Source organism: Hypanus sabinus, chromosome 29 (assembly GCF_030144855.1).
Source record: "Hypanus sabinus isolate sHypSab1 chromosome 29, sHypSab1.hap1, whole genome shotgun sequence".
NCBI lineage: Eukaryota > Metazoa > Chordata > Chondrichthyes > Myliobatiformes > Dasyatidae > Hypanus > Hypanus sabinus.
Genome location: NC_082734.1, coordinates 38,493,955 through 38,514,392, shown reverse-complemented (window position 1 = coordinate 38,514,392; position 20,438 = coordinate 38,493,955). Strand labels below are relative to the sequence as shown.

Here is a 20,438-nt window from a genome sequence, read left to right as displayed (position 1 = left end):
TTTATGAATACTGCAATGGGGGCCCTCAACTCACAAGTAGGAGGGGTTATCCCCCACATCTAGACATCTCCTCTAGCTCAATGCAGGGTCATCTACTAGAAACCTCAGCCTTGGAATCACACGTCCGTTGCCATTTGTGTTATTATTTGCATTTCTTGGTTCTTATTTGTTCAGGGAGTAGATTGATTAAGTTTTATTCTAATTTCAATGATACATTGACTGATAAATACAGATGGCTAAGGACAAGGGAAAATTCATTTCTTTTAATGTCAATGGACTATTAAACCCAGTCAAACGTAATAGAATTTTATCCAAAATGAAAAAAAGAACAAGCCCATGTAGTATATTTACAGGAAACTCATTTAAGTGATAATGAGCATGAAAAACTAAAGAGAATGGGCTTCACTAAACTGTTTTTCTCATATAAATCAGGACATAGGAGAGGAGTTGCTATTCTTATCTCAAGTAAGCTAAATTTTGAAAAAGTATTTGAAATGGGAGATAAAGAGGGCAGATATATTCTGGTAAGGGGTAATATAGACAGAATTTCAGTTATTCTATTGTATACACACCCCTGGGAAGTGATATTGGTTTCTTTCAGAAAATTACTGATCTTGTGGTAACGGAAACAGAAGGTCTCCTGATATGTGGGGGAGACTTAAAATTACAATTACAACCAAACTTAGACTCTTCCAATAGAAAAACCTATGAAACAAAATCTTTACATAAGAAAATTAATACACTTTTTGAGGATGTTGGTTTAATTGATATATGGAGGGACCTTTCCCCTGACAGAAGGGATTACACTCATTATTCTGCTCCCCATTCTGTATATACAAGAATAGACTATTTCATAACATTTGGAAAAGTCAAAGACAAAATAAACACCTGTGGAATTGGGACAATAGATGTAAGTGACCATGCACCTACATATTTATCTGTTGATTTTGACCTACAACCAAAGAATACTATTTGGAAACTAAATTCAAGTCTACTCAACAATCCATACTTTAAGGAACAAATTTTTTTTAAAAATTGGTCTCTACTTAGAATTTAATGTTAATGGAGAGGTTTCACCTCCCATTTTTTGGGACACTCTGAAGGCGGTCTTAAGAGGGAAAATTATAGCGATATCTTCATATAAGCAAAAAATAAGGAATAAAACATTAGAGGAATTACAAAATAGGCTGAAGGAACTAGAGAAAAAATACAAATTCAATTTGGCACAGGGTACATTAGGGGAAATTAAAAGAATTAGGAATGAAATCAATAGTTTGGCTATGCAAGAAATCAGAAAAAAAATTAATGCTTCTGAAACAGAGACATTATGAAAGTGAATCGAAATCTATGAAAATACTGGCGTAGAAACTGAAAAAAAAGATAGCAGAAAATACAATTCATAGAATTAGGGACCCAATAAAGAAAATGGTAAAAAATAAGCTAAGTGAAATTCAAGAAGCCTTTGAAGTGTTTTACAAAACTCTATATTCCCAAGTTCCAGGGGGAAGCATAACCCAAATTGACACCTTCTTGAATTCTCTAGAGTTACCCACTTTAAGCAAAGAACAAAATAGAACAATGACTGCTGACATAACTGAAGATGAATTAAAAGCTGCAATTAGTAGGCTTAAATTAAACAAGTCACCAGGATCAGATGGATATACGGCAGATTGGTACAAAGAATTAAAAAATGTGTTAATTCCTGTTTAACTCCCCACACTGAACTGGGCTCTAAAAAAGGCACAAATGCCACCCAGTTGGAAGGAAGCGATAACCTCAGCTATACCAAAAGAAGGCAAGGATAAAATGGAATGCAGGTCATTTAGACCAATATCTGTTCTTAATGTAGATTATAGATTATTTACCTCCATTGTGGCCAAACAATTAGAGGAGTTTCTACCCATTTGTATGTAGTATTTTATCCGTCGTAAAGAAGTACCACACAGAAACAATTCCTTCAGCCCACCTAGTTCATGCCAAACCAATAAACTGCATAGTCACGTTGACCTGCACCTCCCATCCATGTACCTGTCCAAATTTCTCTTAAATGTTGAAATTGATCGCGCATCCACCACTTCCACTGGCAGCTCATCCACACTCTCACCACCCGCTGAGTGAAGATGTTTCCCCTCGTGTCCCCCTTAAACATTCCACCTTTCACCCTTAACCTATGATCTCGACCTCTCGTCTCTCCCAACCTCAGTGAAAAAGCCAGCTTGCATTTACCTGATAAATAATTTTGTATACCTTTATCAAATCTTCCCACATTCCTCTACGCTCCAGGGAATGAAGTTCTAACCTAATCAAACTTGCCCTATAACTCACATTCTGAAGTCCTGGCAACATCCTTGTAAATTTTCTCTGTACTCTTTTGATCTTTCATGTAGATAGACAACTGAAACTGCACACAAAATTCCAAATTAGGCCTCACCAATGTCTTACACAAATTCAACATAACATTCCAATTTCTGTACTCAAGGCTTTGATTTATGAAGGTCAATGTGCTAAAAATTTTCTTTACCACCCTATCTACCTGTGTTGCCGCTTTTAATAAATTATGGACCTGTACGCCCAGATCTCTTAGTCCTTCTGCACTCCTCAGTGCCTTATGTTGTGTATTAAATGTTTCAGTAATATTTGAGTAATATTGTAAATATGTTGTTTGATTACACATTCTTTGCTGTTTACAAAGTTCATTACAGATTATATGAAAAAGTAAGTGAATGGTATATGTCATTACGCCACTACATCATATGTGCATGTCTCACTAAAAGTAATTGGTACTTCCCATCCCCATACAAACAATTTTGGCTGATATTGCAATTCTTAAATGGTGTGCATATGACTCGGATTTTACACCAAATAAATTAGATGCTAGATTTAAGGACTGGACAGCTAAAGGAATAACAGTTCTTTGCAATATAATGAAAGAAGGAACACTGTTCAGTTTTGAAATGCTTAAAGAGAAACACATTAGAAAAACAAGATTTTTATTGGTATTTACAGATGTGACAATATGTTAATAAGATGGTTAAAAATGTAACCAGGGCAAGTACATTACATGCTTGATAGAGCTATTTAGAAAAGCATATAATTCAGATAACGATAGTAGAATAATTTCAAGCATGTATAAGGGGTTGTCAAATCTTAAAACACATTTGACTTCATACATTAAAACAAAATGGGAGAAGGAAGGAAAGATAATTATATCTGAAGAAGAATGGACAACAATATGGAGGTATCAATGGAAGTGTACCAGTTCACAGAAATGGAGGGAGTTTGGAAGGAAAAACTTGATAAGGTATTTTATTACACCCTCTCAGAAATCCCATTATGATAGTAACCTCCCTATTTGCTGGAGAAATTGTGGAAATCAAAATGCAAATCATTATCATATTTTTTGGGATTGCCCTGTTATTAAGAACAATTGGAGGGGGGGGGATACACAATGCCCTACGAGACATATTTAAATGTGAAATACCCTTAGAAAATAAGACAATATATTTTGGATACATACCTCAAGAATGGTTGAAAAGAGATAAATATTTACTGAATATACTGCTGGTGGCTGGTAAAAAGACTCTTACTAGGAAATGGTTATCACAGGAGAGCCCAACTTTAAATACATGGATGGAAATTACAATGGACATTTACAAAATGGAGAAGATAACAGCATCTGTTAATCTTAAGCTGGAACAATTTGATTCATACTGGGAAAAATGGTTTAACTACATAATGCCTCATAGGCCTGACTCACAAATCAATGAATATATTGTAAAAAAAAATCACTCCCTACTTGTACATAGTTCTTTCCTTCTGCTTGTTTTTTCTTTCCACTCTTTTCTATAAGTGTATACCTCAGATAAATACTTTGTGGAGATTTGTGATATATATGATTATATGATATATATGTATAATGTCTGAAATACATCTTATGGAAATGTTTGTTTGATGATGAACTTCAATAAAAAAAATAAATTACAAAAAAAAGCGCCAGTACTTTAATCTCCTCTTTAATTGTCATAGTTTCCATAAATTCCCTACTTATTTCCCTTACCTTACACAATTCAATATCCTTCTCCTTAGTGAATACCGAAGAAAAAAAATTGTTCAAAATCTCCCCCATCTCTTTCGGCTCCACACATAGCTGTCCACTCTAATTCTCTAAGGAACTAATTTTATCCCTCACTATCCTTTTGCTATTAATATAACTGTAGAAACCCTTTGGATTTATTTTCACCTTACTTGCCAAAGCAACCTCGTATCTTCTTTTAGCTTTTCTAATTTATTTCTTAAGATTCTATCTCAGAAGAATGTGTTGTCATTGGATAGTGTCCAAAGGAGGTTCACAAAGTTGATTCCAGGAATGAAGGGGTTAACATATGAGGAGCATTTGGCAGCCTTTGCCCCGTACTCACTGGAATTTAGAAGAATGTGGTGGGGGTGGGGGGAATCTCATTGAAACCTACTGAATGTTGAAAGGGCTAGGTAAGGTGGATATGGAGAGGATGTTTCTTATGGTGGAGGTATCCAGAACTAGAGGGCCAAGTCTCAAAATTTAGCACACAGGTAAGAAGGAATTTTTTTAGCCAGACATTAATGAATCTGTGGAATACTCTGGCTGTGGAGACCAAGACCTTGAAAATTAATAGTTTCCTGATTTGTCAGGGCATCGACAGTAATGGTGAGAAAGCAGGTGTATGGGGTTGAGTGGTTCCAGGATCAGCCATGATGGAATGGTGGAGCAGAATGGATGGGCTGAATAGCCTAATTATACTCCTATGTCTTCTGTCTTGAGTGAGTGTGCAGCCAGCATCACCTATTGATGAGAAGGAAAAGGGTGATGAAACCTCTCTGGAGGCCACCAACGTCAGCAGGATCCAAGCCTCCGGGACATGATGGATGATGCTCTGCTTCAGTGGGTGATGTTACACCCCCAGGGTTGTGTACTAAGTCCACTCTTTTACTCCCTGTATAACCATGACTGTGTCACCACCCAGAGCTCTAATCTGCTAATTAAATTTGCCAACAACACTACATTGATTGGCCTAATCTCAAACAATAATGAGGTGGCCTACAGGGAAGAAGTCATCTCTCATGGTGTCAAGAAAACAACCTCTCCCTCAATGTCGTGAAAACAAAGGAACTGGTTGTGGATTACAGGAGGAATGGAGATGTGACATCAATAGATTTGAGGGTAAATAGCTTTAAGTTCCTCGGCACCCACATCACCAACAACCACAACAGCGCCTCTTTCACCTCAGACGGCTGAGGAAGTTTGGTATGGGCCCAACCCAGGCACGGATGGAGAGAGTGCAAGGGAGCCAGCTGGATTCGAACTCGGGACCTCTCGACCTAAAGTCCAGCACTGATGCCACTACGCCACCAGCCATATGGGAACTGTACCTCCCTTAATTGCAGGACTCTGCAGAGAGTGGTGTGGGTAGCCCAGCACATCTGTAGTTGTGAACTTCCCATGATTCAAGACATTTACAAAGACAGGTGTGTAAAAAAGGCCCAAAGGGTCATTGTCACCCCAATCACAAACTGCTACCATCTGGGAAATGGTACCACAGCATAAAAGCCAGGAACAACAGGCTCCAGGACAGCTTCTTCCACCAGGCCATCAGACAGATTAACTCACGCTGATTTGTGTGTATTTCCTATATTATATTGACTGTTCTATTTATTATAAATTATTATAAATGACTATAAATTGCACATTGCACATTTAGATGGAGACGTAATGTAAAGATTTTTACTCCTCATGTATGTGAAGGATGTAAGAAATAAAGTCAATTCAATTCACCAGTGTTTTATAAAATCTCAACATTACATCCTTCCTTTTATATTCTAGTCCTGACTACATTGCATTTGCCTTCCTCACCATAGACGCTAAATGCTACTTAACTTTTAGGGTATCCTGAAAAAGGACTCCCAAGTTATTTTACACCTCAGTATTTTCTCTCCGTTTATAAAATTGTCAACCCTTTCATTTCTCCTCCCAAAGTGCATGACCATACACTTCTCAACACTGTATTCCATCTACCATTTCTTTGCCATTCTCCGAATCTGTCCAAGTCCTTTTGTAGCCTTTCTGCTTCCTCAAAACTACCCGACCTTCTACCTAGCTTCATACCATCTGCAAACTTTGTAAGAAAGCAATCAATTCCATCATTCTAATCATTGACATATAACAAAAAATCTTATTGAAAGAGAAAAGTTGACAGTGAAGAATATAGGAGAGAGAGGAGGGAAGTCAGATAGCAAAAGAATGCTCAGAGTTTTAATTAAACTTATTTTTAAATATAATTTTATATTTTTAATTATTTTCATCTATTTGCTTCCTTAAATGTCTCTGAACATAATTTCTGTTATACATTAATGTAGTCAGTCAAATCTGTGCAAGGTTATTAAGTTTACAGTGATACACTGGTGTGGAGGAAGCATTGGTTCAGGGACAAAAAAGAGTTGGAATACACCATCCTCAATAACCTTGACCTGAGTGCAATATATCCATGTCTGCAGAACACTGCTAGCCAGGTTGCAGTCTGGGTTGTGAGGAGGAGGTGAAGTGACTTCTGGAGAATGTAGACAGACAAGGTAATTGAATAAGGGTGGAGAAAAGGGGATGTCATGTGTAAAACTGGAGTCATACAGACAGAAACAGACTCTTTGACCCATCATGTCTCTGTCCACCATCATTTCATCTCTAATAATCCCATTTATCAGCATGATCTATAGTCTTTTATGCTTTGGCATTTCCATTTCTCATTAACACACTTTATAAATGTTACAAGAGTTCTTGCCTCCATTCTTTCTCGGGCATTCTAAATTATAACCTCTCACTGAGCTTTTAAAAATTCCTCAAAATTTTTCAGTTTCTCCTATTCCTCATTTTAATCCTTTGACCTTTGGTTTTAAATTACTCTATAATTCATTTTATTTTAATTTAGAGATACAGTATAGTAATAGGCCCTTCTGGCCTAACGAGCCCACACCCACGTGACCAATTAACCGACTAACCTGTCCATCTTTGGAATGTGGGCTGAGACTGGAGCACCCGGAGGAAACCCACGTGGTTACGGAGAGAATATACAAGCTCCTTACAGGTATTGGAGTATAAAAGTTGCATTGTTTGCTGTGTAACCAAAACTATGTAGTCTGAGTTTGCTATTTGCTATGCATGTATCCAATTGAATGTAGAAGACAATGGTGTGTTAATGAGAGGTAGCTAAGAGATGTAGATTAGAACATGATTAAGTCAATGGGTAGAAACAATACTTGTGAGATGCAACTGTAGACCAATTGGATATGCTAATGCAACTAAACCAGGAGATTGCTATAAAAAATGCTATGTACAAGGATCGGTGGGCAATCAGCGACTAGCTCAATGACTGTCTCAGCTTTGATTTGCAAATTAAAGTTTAATACTTCTTGAAGAATCTTCTGCGTCTCCTGGTTGTTTGTGGGGCACGAGAAACCACGACAAAATTGGCAACCGTGACAGGACTGAAAAGAGACCCACGGAAAGGAAACGGCAGATTGGGGACGCTTCCCAGTCCTCTAGGGACCCCCACAAGGCTAACAGAATTAAGAGTGCACCCAAACAAAAGGTAAGCGCTTTTTGCGACAATTTGGACTAAGAATTCTGTTGGATTTGGGGAGGTCTTGGAGTCTCAGAAGTGTGGAACCACTGCCGAAGGGTCTCTCCGGTCCAAAGAATCTGGCAGAATTGGGGGTTAACAGGAGGCTCAGAGGATTGATCAAGAACACTGCAGTGAGGGTAAGTACAAATAAGTTAATAAGAAGTTAAGTTAAGAAAAATTCCACGTGGTGTTGGTAAATCCCTGTGGATACCGCTTGTATAAAACGAAGGTCTGAACGGGCAGGGAAAGGGAAAATAGAGAAAATCCCTGTGGATACCGCTTCGTATAAAATGAAGGTCTGAACGGGCAGGGAAGGGGAAAATAGAGAAAATCCTCATGGATACCGCCTTAAGAGATAAGGGTCTGAATAGACAAGGTGCAAAGAGAAAGTTCTGTGGATACCGCTCTGAATAGAGGTCTGTACGGGCAGAACAGAATAGGAAACAAGGACAGTCCAATATATAGTTTAAAGTGCTGGTAGATAGACGATAGACTAGGCATAGAATTAGAGTAAATAATATTATCCAGTAAACGAACTTGAATCTCTGAAGTACCTTAAAAAGAGAGAATAACATGACAGGTAAAGGAACGGCAGTAGAGATTCTGAGCAAAAAATTCTTGGTAAATAAATATGAGATCACAAAAACTTCAGAAAAATGGGAAAAAAGAACCAAAAACCTGGTCACAAAGTGGCCAAGAGAAGAAACGTTTGATGTAAGCTTGTGCAAAGAAATGGAGGGACTAATTAAAAATTAAAAACCAAAAAATAAATCTAAGAAAAGAGGGCAAAAAAGAGAACAAGAAATGGAAGTGCTAAAACTCTTCAGAACGGAGGGAGAAAGGCTGAGGAGGACAGGTAGAATATTGATTACAAGCGAGGAAGACACTAAGGTGCTGGAGAAACAGCCTGTTAGAGAGAGAGGAGGGTACGGTGAGAAGCTGGCTTCAGCTCCGTACCCGGATGTGAAAGAAACAGAAAGGCCCCCTCCCTATAATGAGGAAGGAACCCCTAAGCAGTGTCCCCTGCTGATGGGAACAGTAAACATGCAGGGAGAAGTACAAGTTTGGGATAATGAGGAGGAAAAAAGACAATACGAGAAGGAAAAAGCGGCGATATGGAAGGAGATACAGGCAGAAAGGATAAAGGTGAAACAGGCAAAGAGAGAAATGGAAGAAGAGATTGAACGGATGAAATACTTGAGAGAGGAAAAGGAGTATGAGTATCGGTTATACTATAGAAATAGACAGCCTAGAAAAGAAAGTGGCTCATCAGGGCAGGAAGAGATGAGGCAGTCAAGAAGAAGTGGAAAAAAGATAGGGGATGAGTGTCTTGGAGAAACACAAGAGAGAAGGGAATCAAGCACGAGTAAGGATCATGAGGAGTCCCTGCCACAGGTGTACAGTCATGGACAGGAAGAAAGAGAAGGTGACTCATTGAAGGAGCAAGAGTTAAGTGGAGAGAGAGAGAGGATACAAGAATTTGTGGGGAAGAGGTAGGAGGCAGAAGCCTAGAAGAGCAGAAGGAGGCGGTAGGGGAGCGACTTGTGGAAGTAGAGAGAGAGCCAGATAAGTTACTGAGAGGGGATTGCCAGAGGAGATGCGGAAAATACTCCAGGGGCCAACCAAGTATTGAATCAAGACAGAAAGGAAGGACTCCACAGGGAGACCAAGGGAAGAAGAGGACCCTGGAGAAATTTGTGTGGGAGGCAGTAAAGACATACCCTGAGACAGATGGGGAGTCAGGCGAGGAGGAGAGCCAGGTCAGGTGGGAAGAAGGAGGAAGAATGATGCCATTGTTAGTTAAAGGATCAGGACAAGTGCAGTATATCCCTTGGGGATCCCAGGATCTAGAAGGGCTGAAAAACACTCTGCCCAATCTACAAGAAGGAGCAGGGAAATGGATTAGAACCTTTGAAGAAGAAACGGCGGGACGATTATTGGCTATGGGACATTTGAAGGCACTATTGATAAGGTTGATGGGAACCTCCAAATTTAACGAACCAATGGAAATGGCTGGCATAGTAAACTCAAACGACCCGAGAACTGATGGAGACGGGTTTGACAGAGTGAGGCAGAGGGTATGGCAGGCCCTCAGGAAGCGTTACCCACCCAAAGTGGACCCCAAAGCCTTAAAGGGGGATCCACTGGGAGACACTGAAAACCCAGCAGCCTACGTAGAAAATCAGTTGAAAAGGTGGAGATTGGAGACTGAGCAAGAGGTGGAAAATAGCTTATTTATCACCACACTGTTCCAACATAGCATTTTGGATGCAATGCCTCCACAAGTAAATTCCAAACTGGAGGAAGTGGTTGGACTGACGTCAATGACCCCACAAGAATTTAGAGACCGCGTAGTCCAAGCAGTTGAGAAATACCGGAAAGACAAATGAAGGTTGGCTGAGCAGCAGGAAGAGGTGCAAAGTAAGTTAATACAAATGCAGCTCGAAAAGCTCAAAAAGAAGGAAAAAGAGAAAAACAAAAAGATGCTGCCAGCAACCACTGGTCCAAGTACAGCCATTGAACTGGACAAAGCACCGCTATATGGAGGAACCGATCATACTGTAAGACAAGGGCCGGAAAACCCCATGCCAATAATCAACGTCTTTGGAGAAGCATTCCTACAAATGTCCTATCAGGAACAGACTAAATTCAAACAGCTCAGACAAGACTGGAAGTCCCAAGGAGGGGGACAGAGGGAACCAGTGAGGAAACGGGGGGGGGGGGGGGGGGGAAGAGAGGTAGAGAGATTGTGCTGGGGATGTAATCAGCCAGGTCACATGAGAAGATGTTGTCTGATAACACCATGGCCTGTCACACACCAGCAGGAACCGATAACAAAGGAACTAAAGTTTAGCCAAGGTCCAGCCCCCACAGGCCCTGTGAACCCCTATGCGAGGTATTAGGGGTGCCCCAAGAACTCAAGTGGGAAGGGACATTACCCAATGATAACAAGGGAGGCAGACGAGGAACCCATTGTTCAGGTTATGTTAGAAGGGCAACTGACACCAATGATGATAGATACTGGAGCCACGTACACTTGTGTACAGCCACAGTATGCCCTTCACCTTCCTATGTCAGGAAAGTTTATTAAGACGGTAGGGTTCTCGGGTAAAACACAGTTGACACAGTGCACAGCTCCAGTGCGGTTGAGAATGGGAAATAAAGGAATTGTTTTGCCGGTATTTAAAGGAACTCCGATTAATTTGTTAGGCAGAGATGCCTTATTGAAACTGGAATTAAAATTAGAATACACCAGAATGGGCTGAGTGTGGAAAGAGCAGGGGCTCAATTGATAGTGCGAGAAGACAAGAAGGCTAATGTCTTTTGGATAGGAGACATCGCAGGGGCAGCTTTACAAGTTAAGTGGAACACCTTTTTAGAAAAATGGTACAGGATACCGGAGGCTGCCCCACGTAACGTTGTTGGTAAACAAGGGATATCAGTCTAAAGACTTAGGACCCTTAGTTAAGAGTGCCGAAACCGTAACAGTGTGGAGGAAAATCACGCCAGAGGTGTGGATATCAGAAGACAACAATTGCATTAAAATAATGGTAAGTGTAGATATGGTAGGGACAGTGAGAGAGGTTGAAATAACTCCCCAACCACACCTGCCCTTGCTGGGAAAGGAAAGAGGCCAGCAGACAGATAGAAGGTTAGATGAGTCGCCGTCTATTCTGTGGTCACACCATGACACGGACGTAGGGAAAATAAAAACAGCTAGTCCGGTGGAAATAAGGCTGAAAGGAGGCCAATTCCTCCCCGGAGACCATAATACCCTCTAAGACCAGAAGCAGAAGAGGGAATAGCATCGACAGTGCAGGGGTTGCTTGAAATAGGAGTGCTTAAAATAACAAACAGTCCATGCAATACCCCGTTGCTGCCGGTCTTAAAAGCAGATAAATCCAAGTGGACATTGGTGCATGACTTGCGAGCGGTAAATGATGTGGTAGAGGACTGGCCAGCGGTAGTCCCCAACCCACACACGCTTTTGTCTAATGTTCCACCAGAAGCAAGTTGCTTTTCAGTGATTGATTTGTGTTCGGCTTTCTTCAGCATTCCGCCGATCAGTTTCAGTATTTGTTTGCGTTTACTTACAGAGGTGCTCAGCATACCCATACCAGAATGCCGCAAGGGTTTAAACATTCACCGCACGTTTTTAATCAGGTGTTGAAGGCAGACCTAGAGGGCATGCCATTGGAAAGTACATTGTTACAGTATGTGGATGACCTGTTGATTTGCTCCCACAGTAACAGTGTGAGCAGGACACTATAACTCTGTTAGAGAAGCTGGCGCACGGAGGACATAAAGTATCCAAAAAGAAACTGCAATTTTGCACGCAGCAAGTGGAATACTTAGGCAGGGTAATATCCAAGGGAGTGAAGGCACCAGATCAGATTGAGGCAATAACTAAGGCCCCAAAACCCCAGACTGTAGGGCAGATGATGACGTTTTTGGGAATGGCAGGGTACAGCTCAGATTGGATAGGAGAATATGCTGAGATTGTGGCACCTTTGAGAAAGATAATGAAAGAAGCAGGACATACAAATTTGAAGAACAGCTTACAGTGGAATGGAGAGGCGGAGATAGCTTTCAATACTATTAAGCAGGAATTGCAGTCAGCACCAGCATTAGCTTTGCCTGACTACAAGAAGGTTTTTCATTTGTATGTATATGTATGTATATGTCACAGCGGTTCTAACACAAGAGACAGGCACAGGAAAAGCAAAGCAGCCAATAGCATACTACATGAGGTGGCTCAGGGGTATCCACCCTGTTATCAGGGATTGGCGGCACTGTACTATGCATATGAAAAGGCATCATCTGTAACCCTGGGCTATCCTGTGACTCTGTACACACACCACAAAGTAGCAGAATTGCTGGAAAGAGGGAAATTTGTGCTGACGCCAGCCAGGATAGCAGCGTATCAGATGCTATTGACATTTCCAGATATAACTATACAGAGATGCACTACCAGTAATATAGCCTATTTTGTCCCTTTGGGCTATGAAGGAGAACCCCATGATTGTGTAGGGAAGACGATGGCATTTGCCAAATTGAGAGCAGATTTACAGTCAGAACCACTAGAGGATGCAAATAAAATGGCTCTTGTTATAGGAATTATGTTGGAAATCATGCAGGGTTCTCAGTAGTGCAGCAGGATCAGTCGAGTTATAAGATTATTAGGATTGAGTCCTGTCCCCAACCTGGTTGGGCTAGTTTCTGCCCAACTAGCGGAAATCAAAGCCCTGACAGCTGCGTGTGAAATGATGGAAGGGGAGAAAGTAGACATCTATACTGATTCGGCATATGCTCATGGAGTATGCCATTTGTTCGGGGCAGTGTGAAAGCAGAGAGGTTTTAAAAAAAGTACTGGAGATCCCATAGAACATTGTCAGCAAATTCTAGACTTAATGAAAGCCATAATGAAACCTAAAGCATTGGCTATAGTAAAATGCCAGGCACATAAAAAGGGAAATGATGTAATAACAAAGGGAAATCAAGCTGCGGTCAAGGCAGCCAGAAAAGCATCTGGATGTACGTCAGCTGTCATTGCCCCCCAGGTAAGCCTAACTCCAGAACCTGAGGTAGAGGACCTAATTGAAATACAAGGTAAGGCAACTTTGGCAGAACAGACAATGTGGAGACGAAGGGGGGCCAAGCAGAACCCGGAAGGCTTGTGGAGCACGGAAGATGGTTTGTTAGTAGCACCCACCCCTCTACTGATGATTCTGATTTCAGAAGTGCATGAGATTGACCATTGTGCAAGGGGGAAAGTGATAAAGAAAATAAAGAAGGATGGTTTTTGGTCACCTTATTTACAGGCTTTAGTGGACTTTGTCTTGTCACAGTGCGAGGTATGTGCACAGAATAATGTTCGGAAGGGAATTACAACCCCATTAGGTCACATTCCTGTACCTGAAGGACCATTTAAACATCTAGTGATTGATTACGTAGACATGATAAAGACAGTGAGAGGGAAAAGATACATGCTGGTAGTAATTGATCGATTTAGCAGATGTGTGGAGGTGGTACCTTCAAAAGATCAAGGGGCAAAGACAGTGGTAAAATTTCTGACAAATGAAGTGATCCCAAGGTTTGGAATACCTACAGAAGTTAGCTCAGACAATGGTTCAGCTTTTATCCAGAAAGCGGTAAAATTGGTACCACAAGCGCTGAGGATAGAGCAAAGATTTGGATGTGTATACCACCCTCAGTCGCAGGGCATGGTAGAGAGAATTAATGGAACCCTGAAAGCCAAACTGAACAAAATTTGTGCAGACACTAATCTTAATTGGGTCGATGCTTTTCCGTTAGCATTGATGAGTTACCACATGCAAACTAATCGAATGACATGCCTGACACCACACGAGATGCTCACTGGGAGGCTCATGCCAGTGCCCCAGTGGAGAGAGCCATATAAAGGACCTAGTTTGGAACAATTGGAAATAGAATTGAAACAATACATGCAGCAGCTAACTATGATACATGGGTCTATTTATGCACAGGAAAAACAGAAAGAGCCAGAGACCGTACAAGGGGAAGGACTGATTAAACCAGGAGACCAGGCTTACATGCGAGTTTTTCTGAGAAAGTGGAACGAGCCAAGAAGGGAAGGACCCTTTACGGAGACCAAGGCATCACCCACCGCAGTTCACGCAGAAGGACGCTCTACCTGGTACCATCTGAACCACTGCACGAGGGCAGTCCCGCAAGAGCAATCAGGTGAGGTGTCCGAGGTAAGTGATGCCGAAGAGCAGTTAGCAGGAGATAGACAGCAGGAACAAGCAGCTGACACTGCACCTCAGGAGTTTGATAAATTGGTAAGGGAAATTTTTGATTCTGAGGACGGGCCTGAAGACCCTCAGGATGTGGTGGTGGATAGTAGGGCTTCTTCAGATAATGGGGATGAGCTGGGAACAACCAGTCGTGCCCCTGGGGACAAGGCACCCACATACTCCAGTGCAGACTTGGAAACCATTAGTGTGGCAGATATGGAATGGGACTGGTAACCTACAGAAAAGAAGTAAGAGGAGCACAACACTTACCTCCTCGCCATGGTTACAGACACGGACTAATCAGTGGTATCAATGGGCAACTTACATGGCAGGAATGATGAAGAGACAGAATTGTTACCTGTGCTCAAGGGAAAGCCCCGCTCAGCATGTAGTTCCCACGCCTCTACCTGCACGCAGTGGCGAAGAGAGCACAGGGAACAATGCAAACGACGGTGTCCAGGTCCGGTTAGGGCTTGTGTCATGAGGGTTTGCGTTAAAGCAAATCCCTGCTATCAAAACTGTATGAACAATGCACCAATGTGCCCCTATTGGTGTATGCTATATCAGGCTTCCTCACAGTTTGATCAAAGCAAGCTTGCCTCTGAATGCAATTACAGCAGACCATGGGCTATAAATAAAAGAAGCCAGACAGGTATACCTAACGAATTCAAGGCACAGAATGAGATTGCTGCAGGCTGGGAAGCTATCATACCTGTGATAGGGGTAAGCAAAAATGTTGAATGGATAAACTATATACACTACAATCAACAGAGATTCATCAACTACACCGATGATGCACTGGAGGCCTTAGGGCAACAGCTGGATGCAACTAGCAGGATGGCGTGGCAAAACAGACAGGTACTGGATTGGCTTTTGGCAGAAAAAGGGGGTGTGTGTGTAATGTTTGGAGAACAATACTGCACTTTCATACTGAACAATACTAGCCCAGAAGGGTCTTTCACCAGAGCAATGAATAAATTAAAGAATCTGCGGACGGAGGTCAAACAGAATGCGGAGTTCGGACATCTGTGGTTAGAAAGTAGACTCGGAGGATGGGGAGCACAGCTGACTAAAATGGCAATAACTGTCAGTATTGTATTGTTGAGCTGTGCGCTTGTGCTGTGCTGTTTTCTTCCTTGTCTCAAATCTCTTGCAGTGCGTGCTGCAACCAAACAATTTCCGATGCTCGTGGCAATTACTGAAGCAAGCTTAGTGGAGAAAGAAACACCGAAAACGTATCGTTACAGCCTACAACACCTGCAGGAAGAACAAGATCAAAACGACAATGTGGGAGTAGATTGTAAGGGCTTCTGAGTTTTTTTCCCTGTCTCAGGTACAAAGGGACAGGTTTTTGGCTCAGGGAGAGATTACTTTGAGATCTTGGCGCAGAAAATTATAGTTTAACCAGAGATTTGGGAATAAATGCTTGAGTTTATTGGGGCTTTTGTGCGTGGACTCTTAGTCTTCTTTCTCTGTGTGAGACCTTGTGGAATATATTGGATATTGTATATTGGAGTACAAAAGTTGCTTTGTTTGCTGTGTAACCAAAACTATGTAGTCTGAGTTTGCTATTTGCTATGCATGTATCCAATTGAATGTAGAAGACAATGGTGTGTTAATGAGAGGTAGCTAAAAGATGTGGAGTATAACATGATTAAGTCAATAGGTAGAAACAATTGTGGCGGATGTACTTGTGAGACGCAACTGTAGGAGCAGGAGTAGGCCAATCGGCCCCTCAAGCCTGCTCCGCCATTCAACAAGATCATGGCTGATCCAGTCTTAACTCTAGTTATCACCAAATCCCACAAGGCAACAGTGCCAACCAACAGGGCACCATGCCGCCCATTTTATTTTATTATTCATCCCACCCAAACCCATGTGATCACCTGGGGGGAAAAAAAACGATTTGCCAATTGAGGAGAAAAAATCTGGAAAATTCCTCTCTGACCCATCCAGGCTATCGAAAACTGGCCCAGGAGATCACATGACTGATCTAAACCTAGCCTCAAGTCCTGCTCGCTCACCGTATCCCCTAATGCCATTTTTATCCAGGAAAATGTCTATCTCTGTTTTGAATTTATTGAGTGTAGTAGCTTCCCCAGCTCTCTGGGGCAGTAAATTCCACAGCCCCACTACCCTCTGAGTGAAGAAATTTCTCCTCATCTCAGTCCTGGAACGGCATCCCCTTATTTTAAGATTATGCCCCCTAGTCCTAGTTTCACCCATCATTGGGAACATTCTCCCCGCATCCACCCGATCAAGCCCCTTCACAATCTTATATGTTTCAATAAGATCGCCTCTCATTCTTCGGAACTCCAATGATTAGAGTCCCAATCTACTCAACCTCTCATCATACATCAACCCACCCATCCCCGGAATTAACCTAGTGAACCTTCTCTGCACTGCCTCGAGAGCCAGCATGTCCTTTCTTAAATATGGACACCAGAACTGCACGCAGTACTCCAGGTGTGGTCTCACCAATACCCAGTACAACTGCAGTAAGATCTCCCTGTTCTTATACTCCATCCTCCTAGCAATAAAAGCCAGCATTCCATTGGCCTTCTTGACCACCTGCTGCACTTGCATACTAACTTTTTGTGTTTCCTGCACCAGGACCCCCAGATCCCTTTGCACAGAAGCACTTTCCAGTTTCTCTCCATTTAGATAATAACTTGCTCTATTATTTTTCCTGCCAAAGTGCAAGACCTCACACTTGTCAGTATTATATTTCATCTGCCAAATGTCTGCCCAATCACTCAGCCTATCTATGTCCCCCTGCAGGGTTTCAATGTCCTCCGCACTCATTCCACTCCCTCCCATCTTTGTGTCATCAGCAAACTTCGATACATTGCACTTAGTCCCTTTCTCCAAATCATTAATATAGATTGTAAAGAGTTGGGGTCCCAACACCGACCCCTGCGGAACACCACTAGTCACCAACTGCCAGTCTGAGAATAAACCATTTATCCCAAATCTCTGTTTTCTGTTAGAAAGCCAGTCCTCCACCCATGCCAGAATACTATCCCCAATCCCATGATTTATTACTTTAAGTAATAATCTTTGATGTGGCACCTTGTCAAATGCCTTTGGGAAGTCCAAATACACCACATCCACTGGTTCCCCTTTATCTACCCTATATGTTATATCCTCAAAGAACTCCAACAAATTTGTCAAACATGACTTCCCTTTTGTAAAGCCATGCTGACTTTGTCCTATTAAGCTATGTTTATCCAAATACCCTGTTACTGTTTCCTTAATTATCAATTCCAACATTTTGCCAACCACAGATGTTAGGCTAACTGGCCTATAATTCCCAGCCTTCTGTCTATTGCCCTTTTTAAATAAAGGAGTTACATTAGCATTTTTCCAATCTGCCGGGACCATTGCCGAGTCCAGCGAGTTTTGAAAAATTATCACTAATGCATCCACAATCCCAACCGCCACTTCCCTTAAGACCCTAGGATGCAAGCCATCCGGTCCAGGGGATTTATCCACCTTCAGTCCCATTAATTTATGAAGTACCATTTCCTTGGTGATTTGAATCGTAGTTAGCTTCTCTCCCCCTAGAGCCCCCTATTTATTCAGTGTTGGGATATTTTGTGTGTCCTGTACTGTAAAAACTGATACAAAATATTTGTTCAGCGTTTCCGCCATCTCCATGTCCCCTACCATTAATTTCCCGCATGACAAAAAATCTTCAGAAGCACAGGCCAGAAACTGTTGGCCCCACCCACAGAATGGAGAAACTGACTGGAAGACCTTGGCCCAGTTGTTTTTCACATCAGTGGCAATAAATTAATAAACAGGCTCTGGTCGCTGATTTGCTAAGCAAGTTAGGAGAGCCAGTAACAGCTGCAAATTCTTGGAAGAGCAATGAAGCCCAGCAGCTTCAAGTGTTCAGTTATGAACAGTGACTAAAACTGTGAGTTAACACTAACGCATTTGGAGCAATCGTGGACAGCAGATTTGTCTGATTTTCCCAAGATTCAATTGAGGTCTTTCTTGGGTTACAAACATCCAACTCATGAGCAGACTCTTCAGGAGAGTGACAGGACCAGTGGGGATTTGCCATTGTGTTCAGGGCTGATGGCATCCTTTGTTGGTTGAAAGCAGGAGCACTTCTGAGTGGCTTCTCTCTCCCCATTCCCGAGCTACAAAAACAAAGGCCTGTCTGGAGCCAGGCATAGCTGAGAGCACTGAGGAAACTCCCTCCCTCCCTCACTGAGTCAGTATGGCCAGATGGAGGCTACTCTTTCTGTGTCTGCTCACTCTCCTGTTACCATTGCGTCTGTGTTCCTCTCCCACCTACTGTTGTCATTCATTCCCAATTTACAAACTGTTCAGATTACAAATAGTTCTCAGGAATGGAATCTATCTACGATGTTTGATACAGGTCATGTCACTGGGTATATTTAAAATGTAGGTTGATAGGTTCTTTATTAGTAAGGGCGTCAAAGATTATGAGCAAAGACAGGAAAATGGGATTGAGGGGATCAATAAATCAACCATAATAGAATGACAGAGCAGACTTGATGGGCCAAATTGACTAATTCTGCTCCTACTCATAGTCCTATGGTCTATCCTGACCTGGGGAGGACCTGCACAACTCCTCTGTATTAACCTAAAGCCCAACCAACTGATAACTTAATGTCCAAAATAATCCCACAATCCACTACACCCTGACAGGAGATACAACTGTGGAGATGTTGAGTGGGAAAGACCCAACCAGCTATTGAGATTACATATATATACATATACACACACACATATATACACACACCCACTATATACAGTATGTATACTGTATATATGTTGTTACGTACTCATGACATGACAGTGGTACCCTTGTCACGTGACTGGGGTTGAAGCTATACTGGACTTGAGGTAATGGTCTTGTGATGGTGGAGTGATGTCATTTTCCTGCCAGTAGAGATCATGTGACAGGTTTTTTTTTACAGGTTATAAAAGGAAGACCCCACCTAGTGAGGGGGGCAGTTCGTGGCTGGATTTGCCATGTTGACTTCATGCCGCTGTGCGATTTAATGTGATGATGCAATTTAGTTGAAGGATGAAGTTTTTATCTAATGCCTAAAGTTTAAAAGGTCATTGCCAGCAGAGTCTTTACAATACTGCTAGTTGAGGATTAGTGGAGAGTGAAGATCGGAGTTCGGGAGTTAAAGATCGGGGAGAATCTATTTCGACGATGAAACGGGTTCGACCTTGTTTAATCCTTATTCGGAAGGAATTCGTTGACTGTTCTTGTGTTAATCTCTGTGGGATAGCAGAAGATTGAGGTCAGTGTGATAAAGGAAAGGTCAGTGCCTTTAAGCCGTTTCACTTCGTTTCGTAAATTTTTTGTGGGAAGTTCAACGCCGGGGATCGAAGCAAAACGATGTGAAAGAGAATTTAAATCGTCTTAAGAAGTCTCTCCCTTAAATAGAAAGTGAGCATTTCGAACTTTTGGCAATACTACTTTAAAGAACTGTTTTTGCAACATCGCTTTAAGAACTGTTTGAGCTGCATCACTTTAAGAGCTGTTTAAGCTGCAGCACAGCAGCTGATTTCCGGTTACGTTAGTGTTTGTTTACTTTTGGGGGGTTTGTTTTCAGTGTTTAATAAATGTGTTATTTGTTATATAGACCCTTGCCTAACTCATATATTTATTGTTGCCTGAATACGTAACAATGTTGATCTCTCAATCTACCTCACCATGGCCCTTGCACCTTATTTGTATACCAGCACTCTTACTGTAGCAGTGACAGTCCTGACTGTTCAGTGACAGTCTTGATGAACGGTTTTGGCTGTTTACTCTTTTCCATAGATGCTTAGTTCCTCCAGCATCTTATGTGTGTAGAATTATCACTATATTCTGCATTCTGTTATTGATGTACAATCTTGATGTACTTATGTAAGAAATGATCTATCTGAATGGCATGCAAAACAAAGTTTTTCACTGTATCTCAATGCATGGGGCAGTAATGAACCAGTTACTAATCCCCAAAATGAGCAATCT

The 20,438-nt window shown here is 41.8% G+C and overlaps 1 protein-coding gene across 2 annotated transcripts in view; it reads right to left on the bottom strand.

The window, feature by feature from the left end:
- Nucleotides 1–20,438, bottom strand: part of LOC132383245 (brain-specific angiogenesis inhibitor 1-associated protein 2-like protein 2) — a 147,964-nt gene that overhangs the window by 77,512 nt on the left and 50,014 nt on the right. The gene's annotated exons all lie outside the window — the stretch shown is intronic.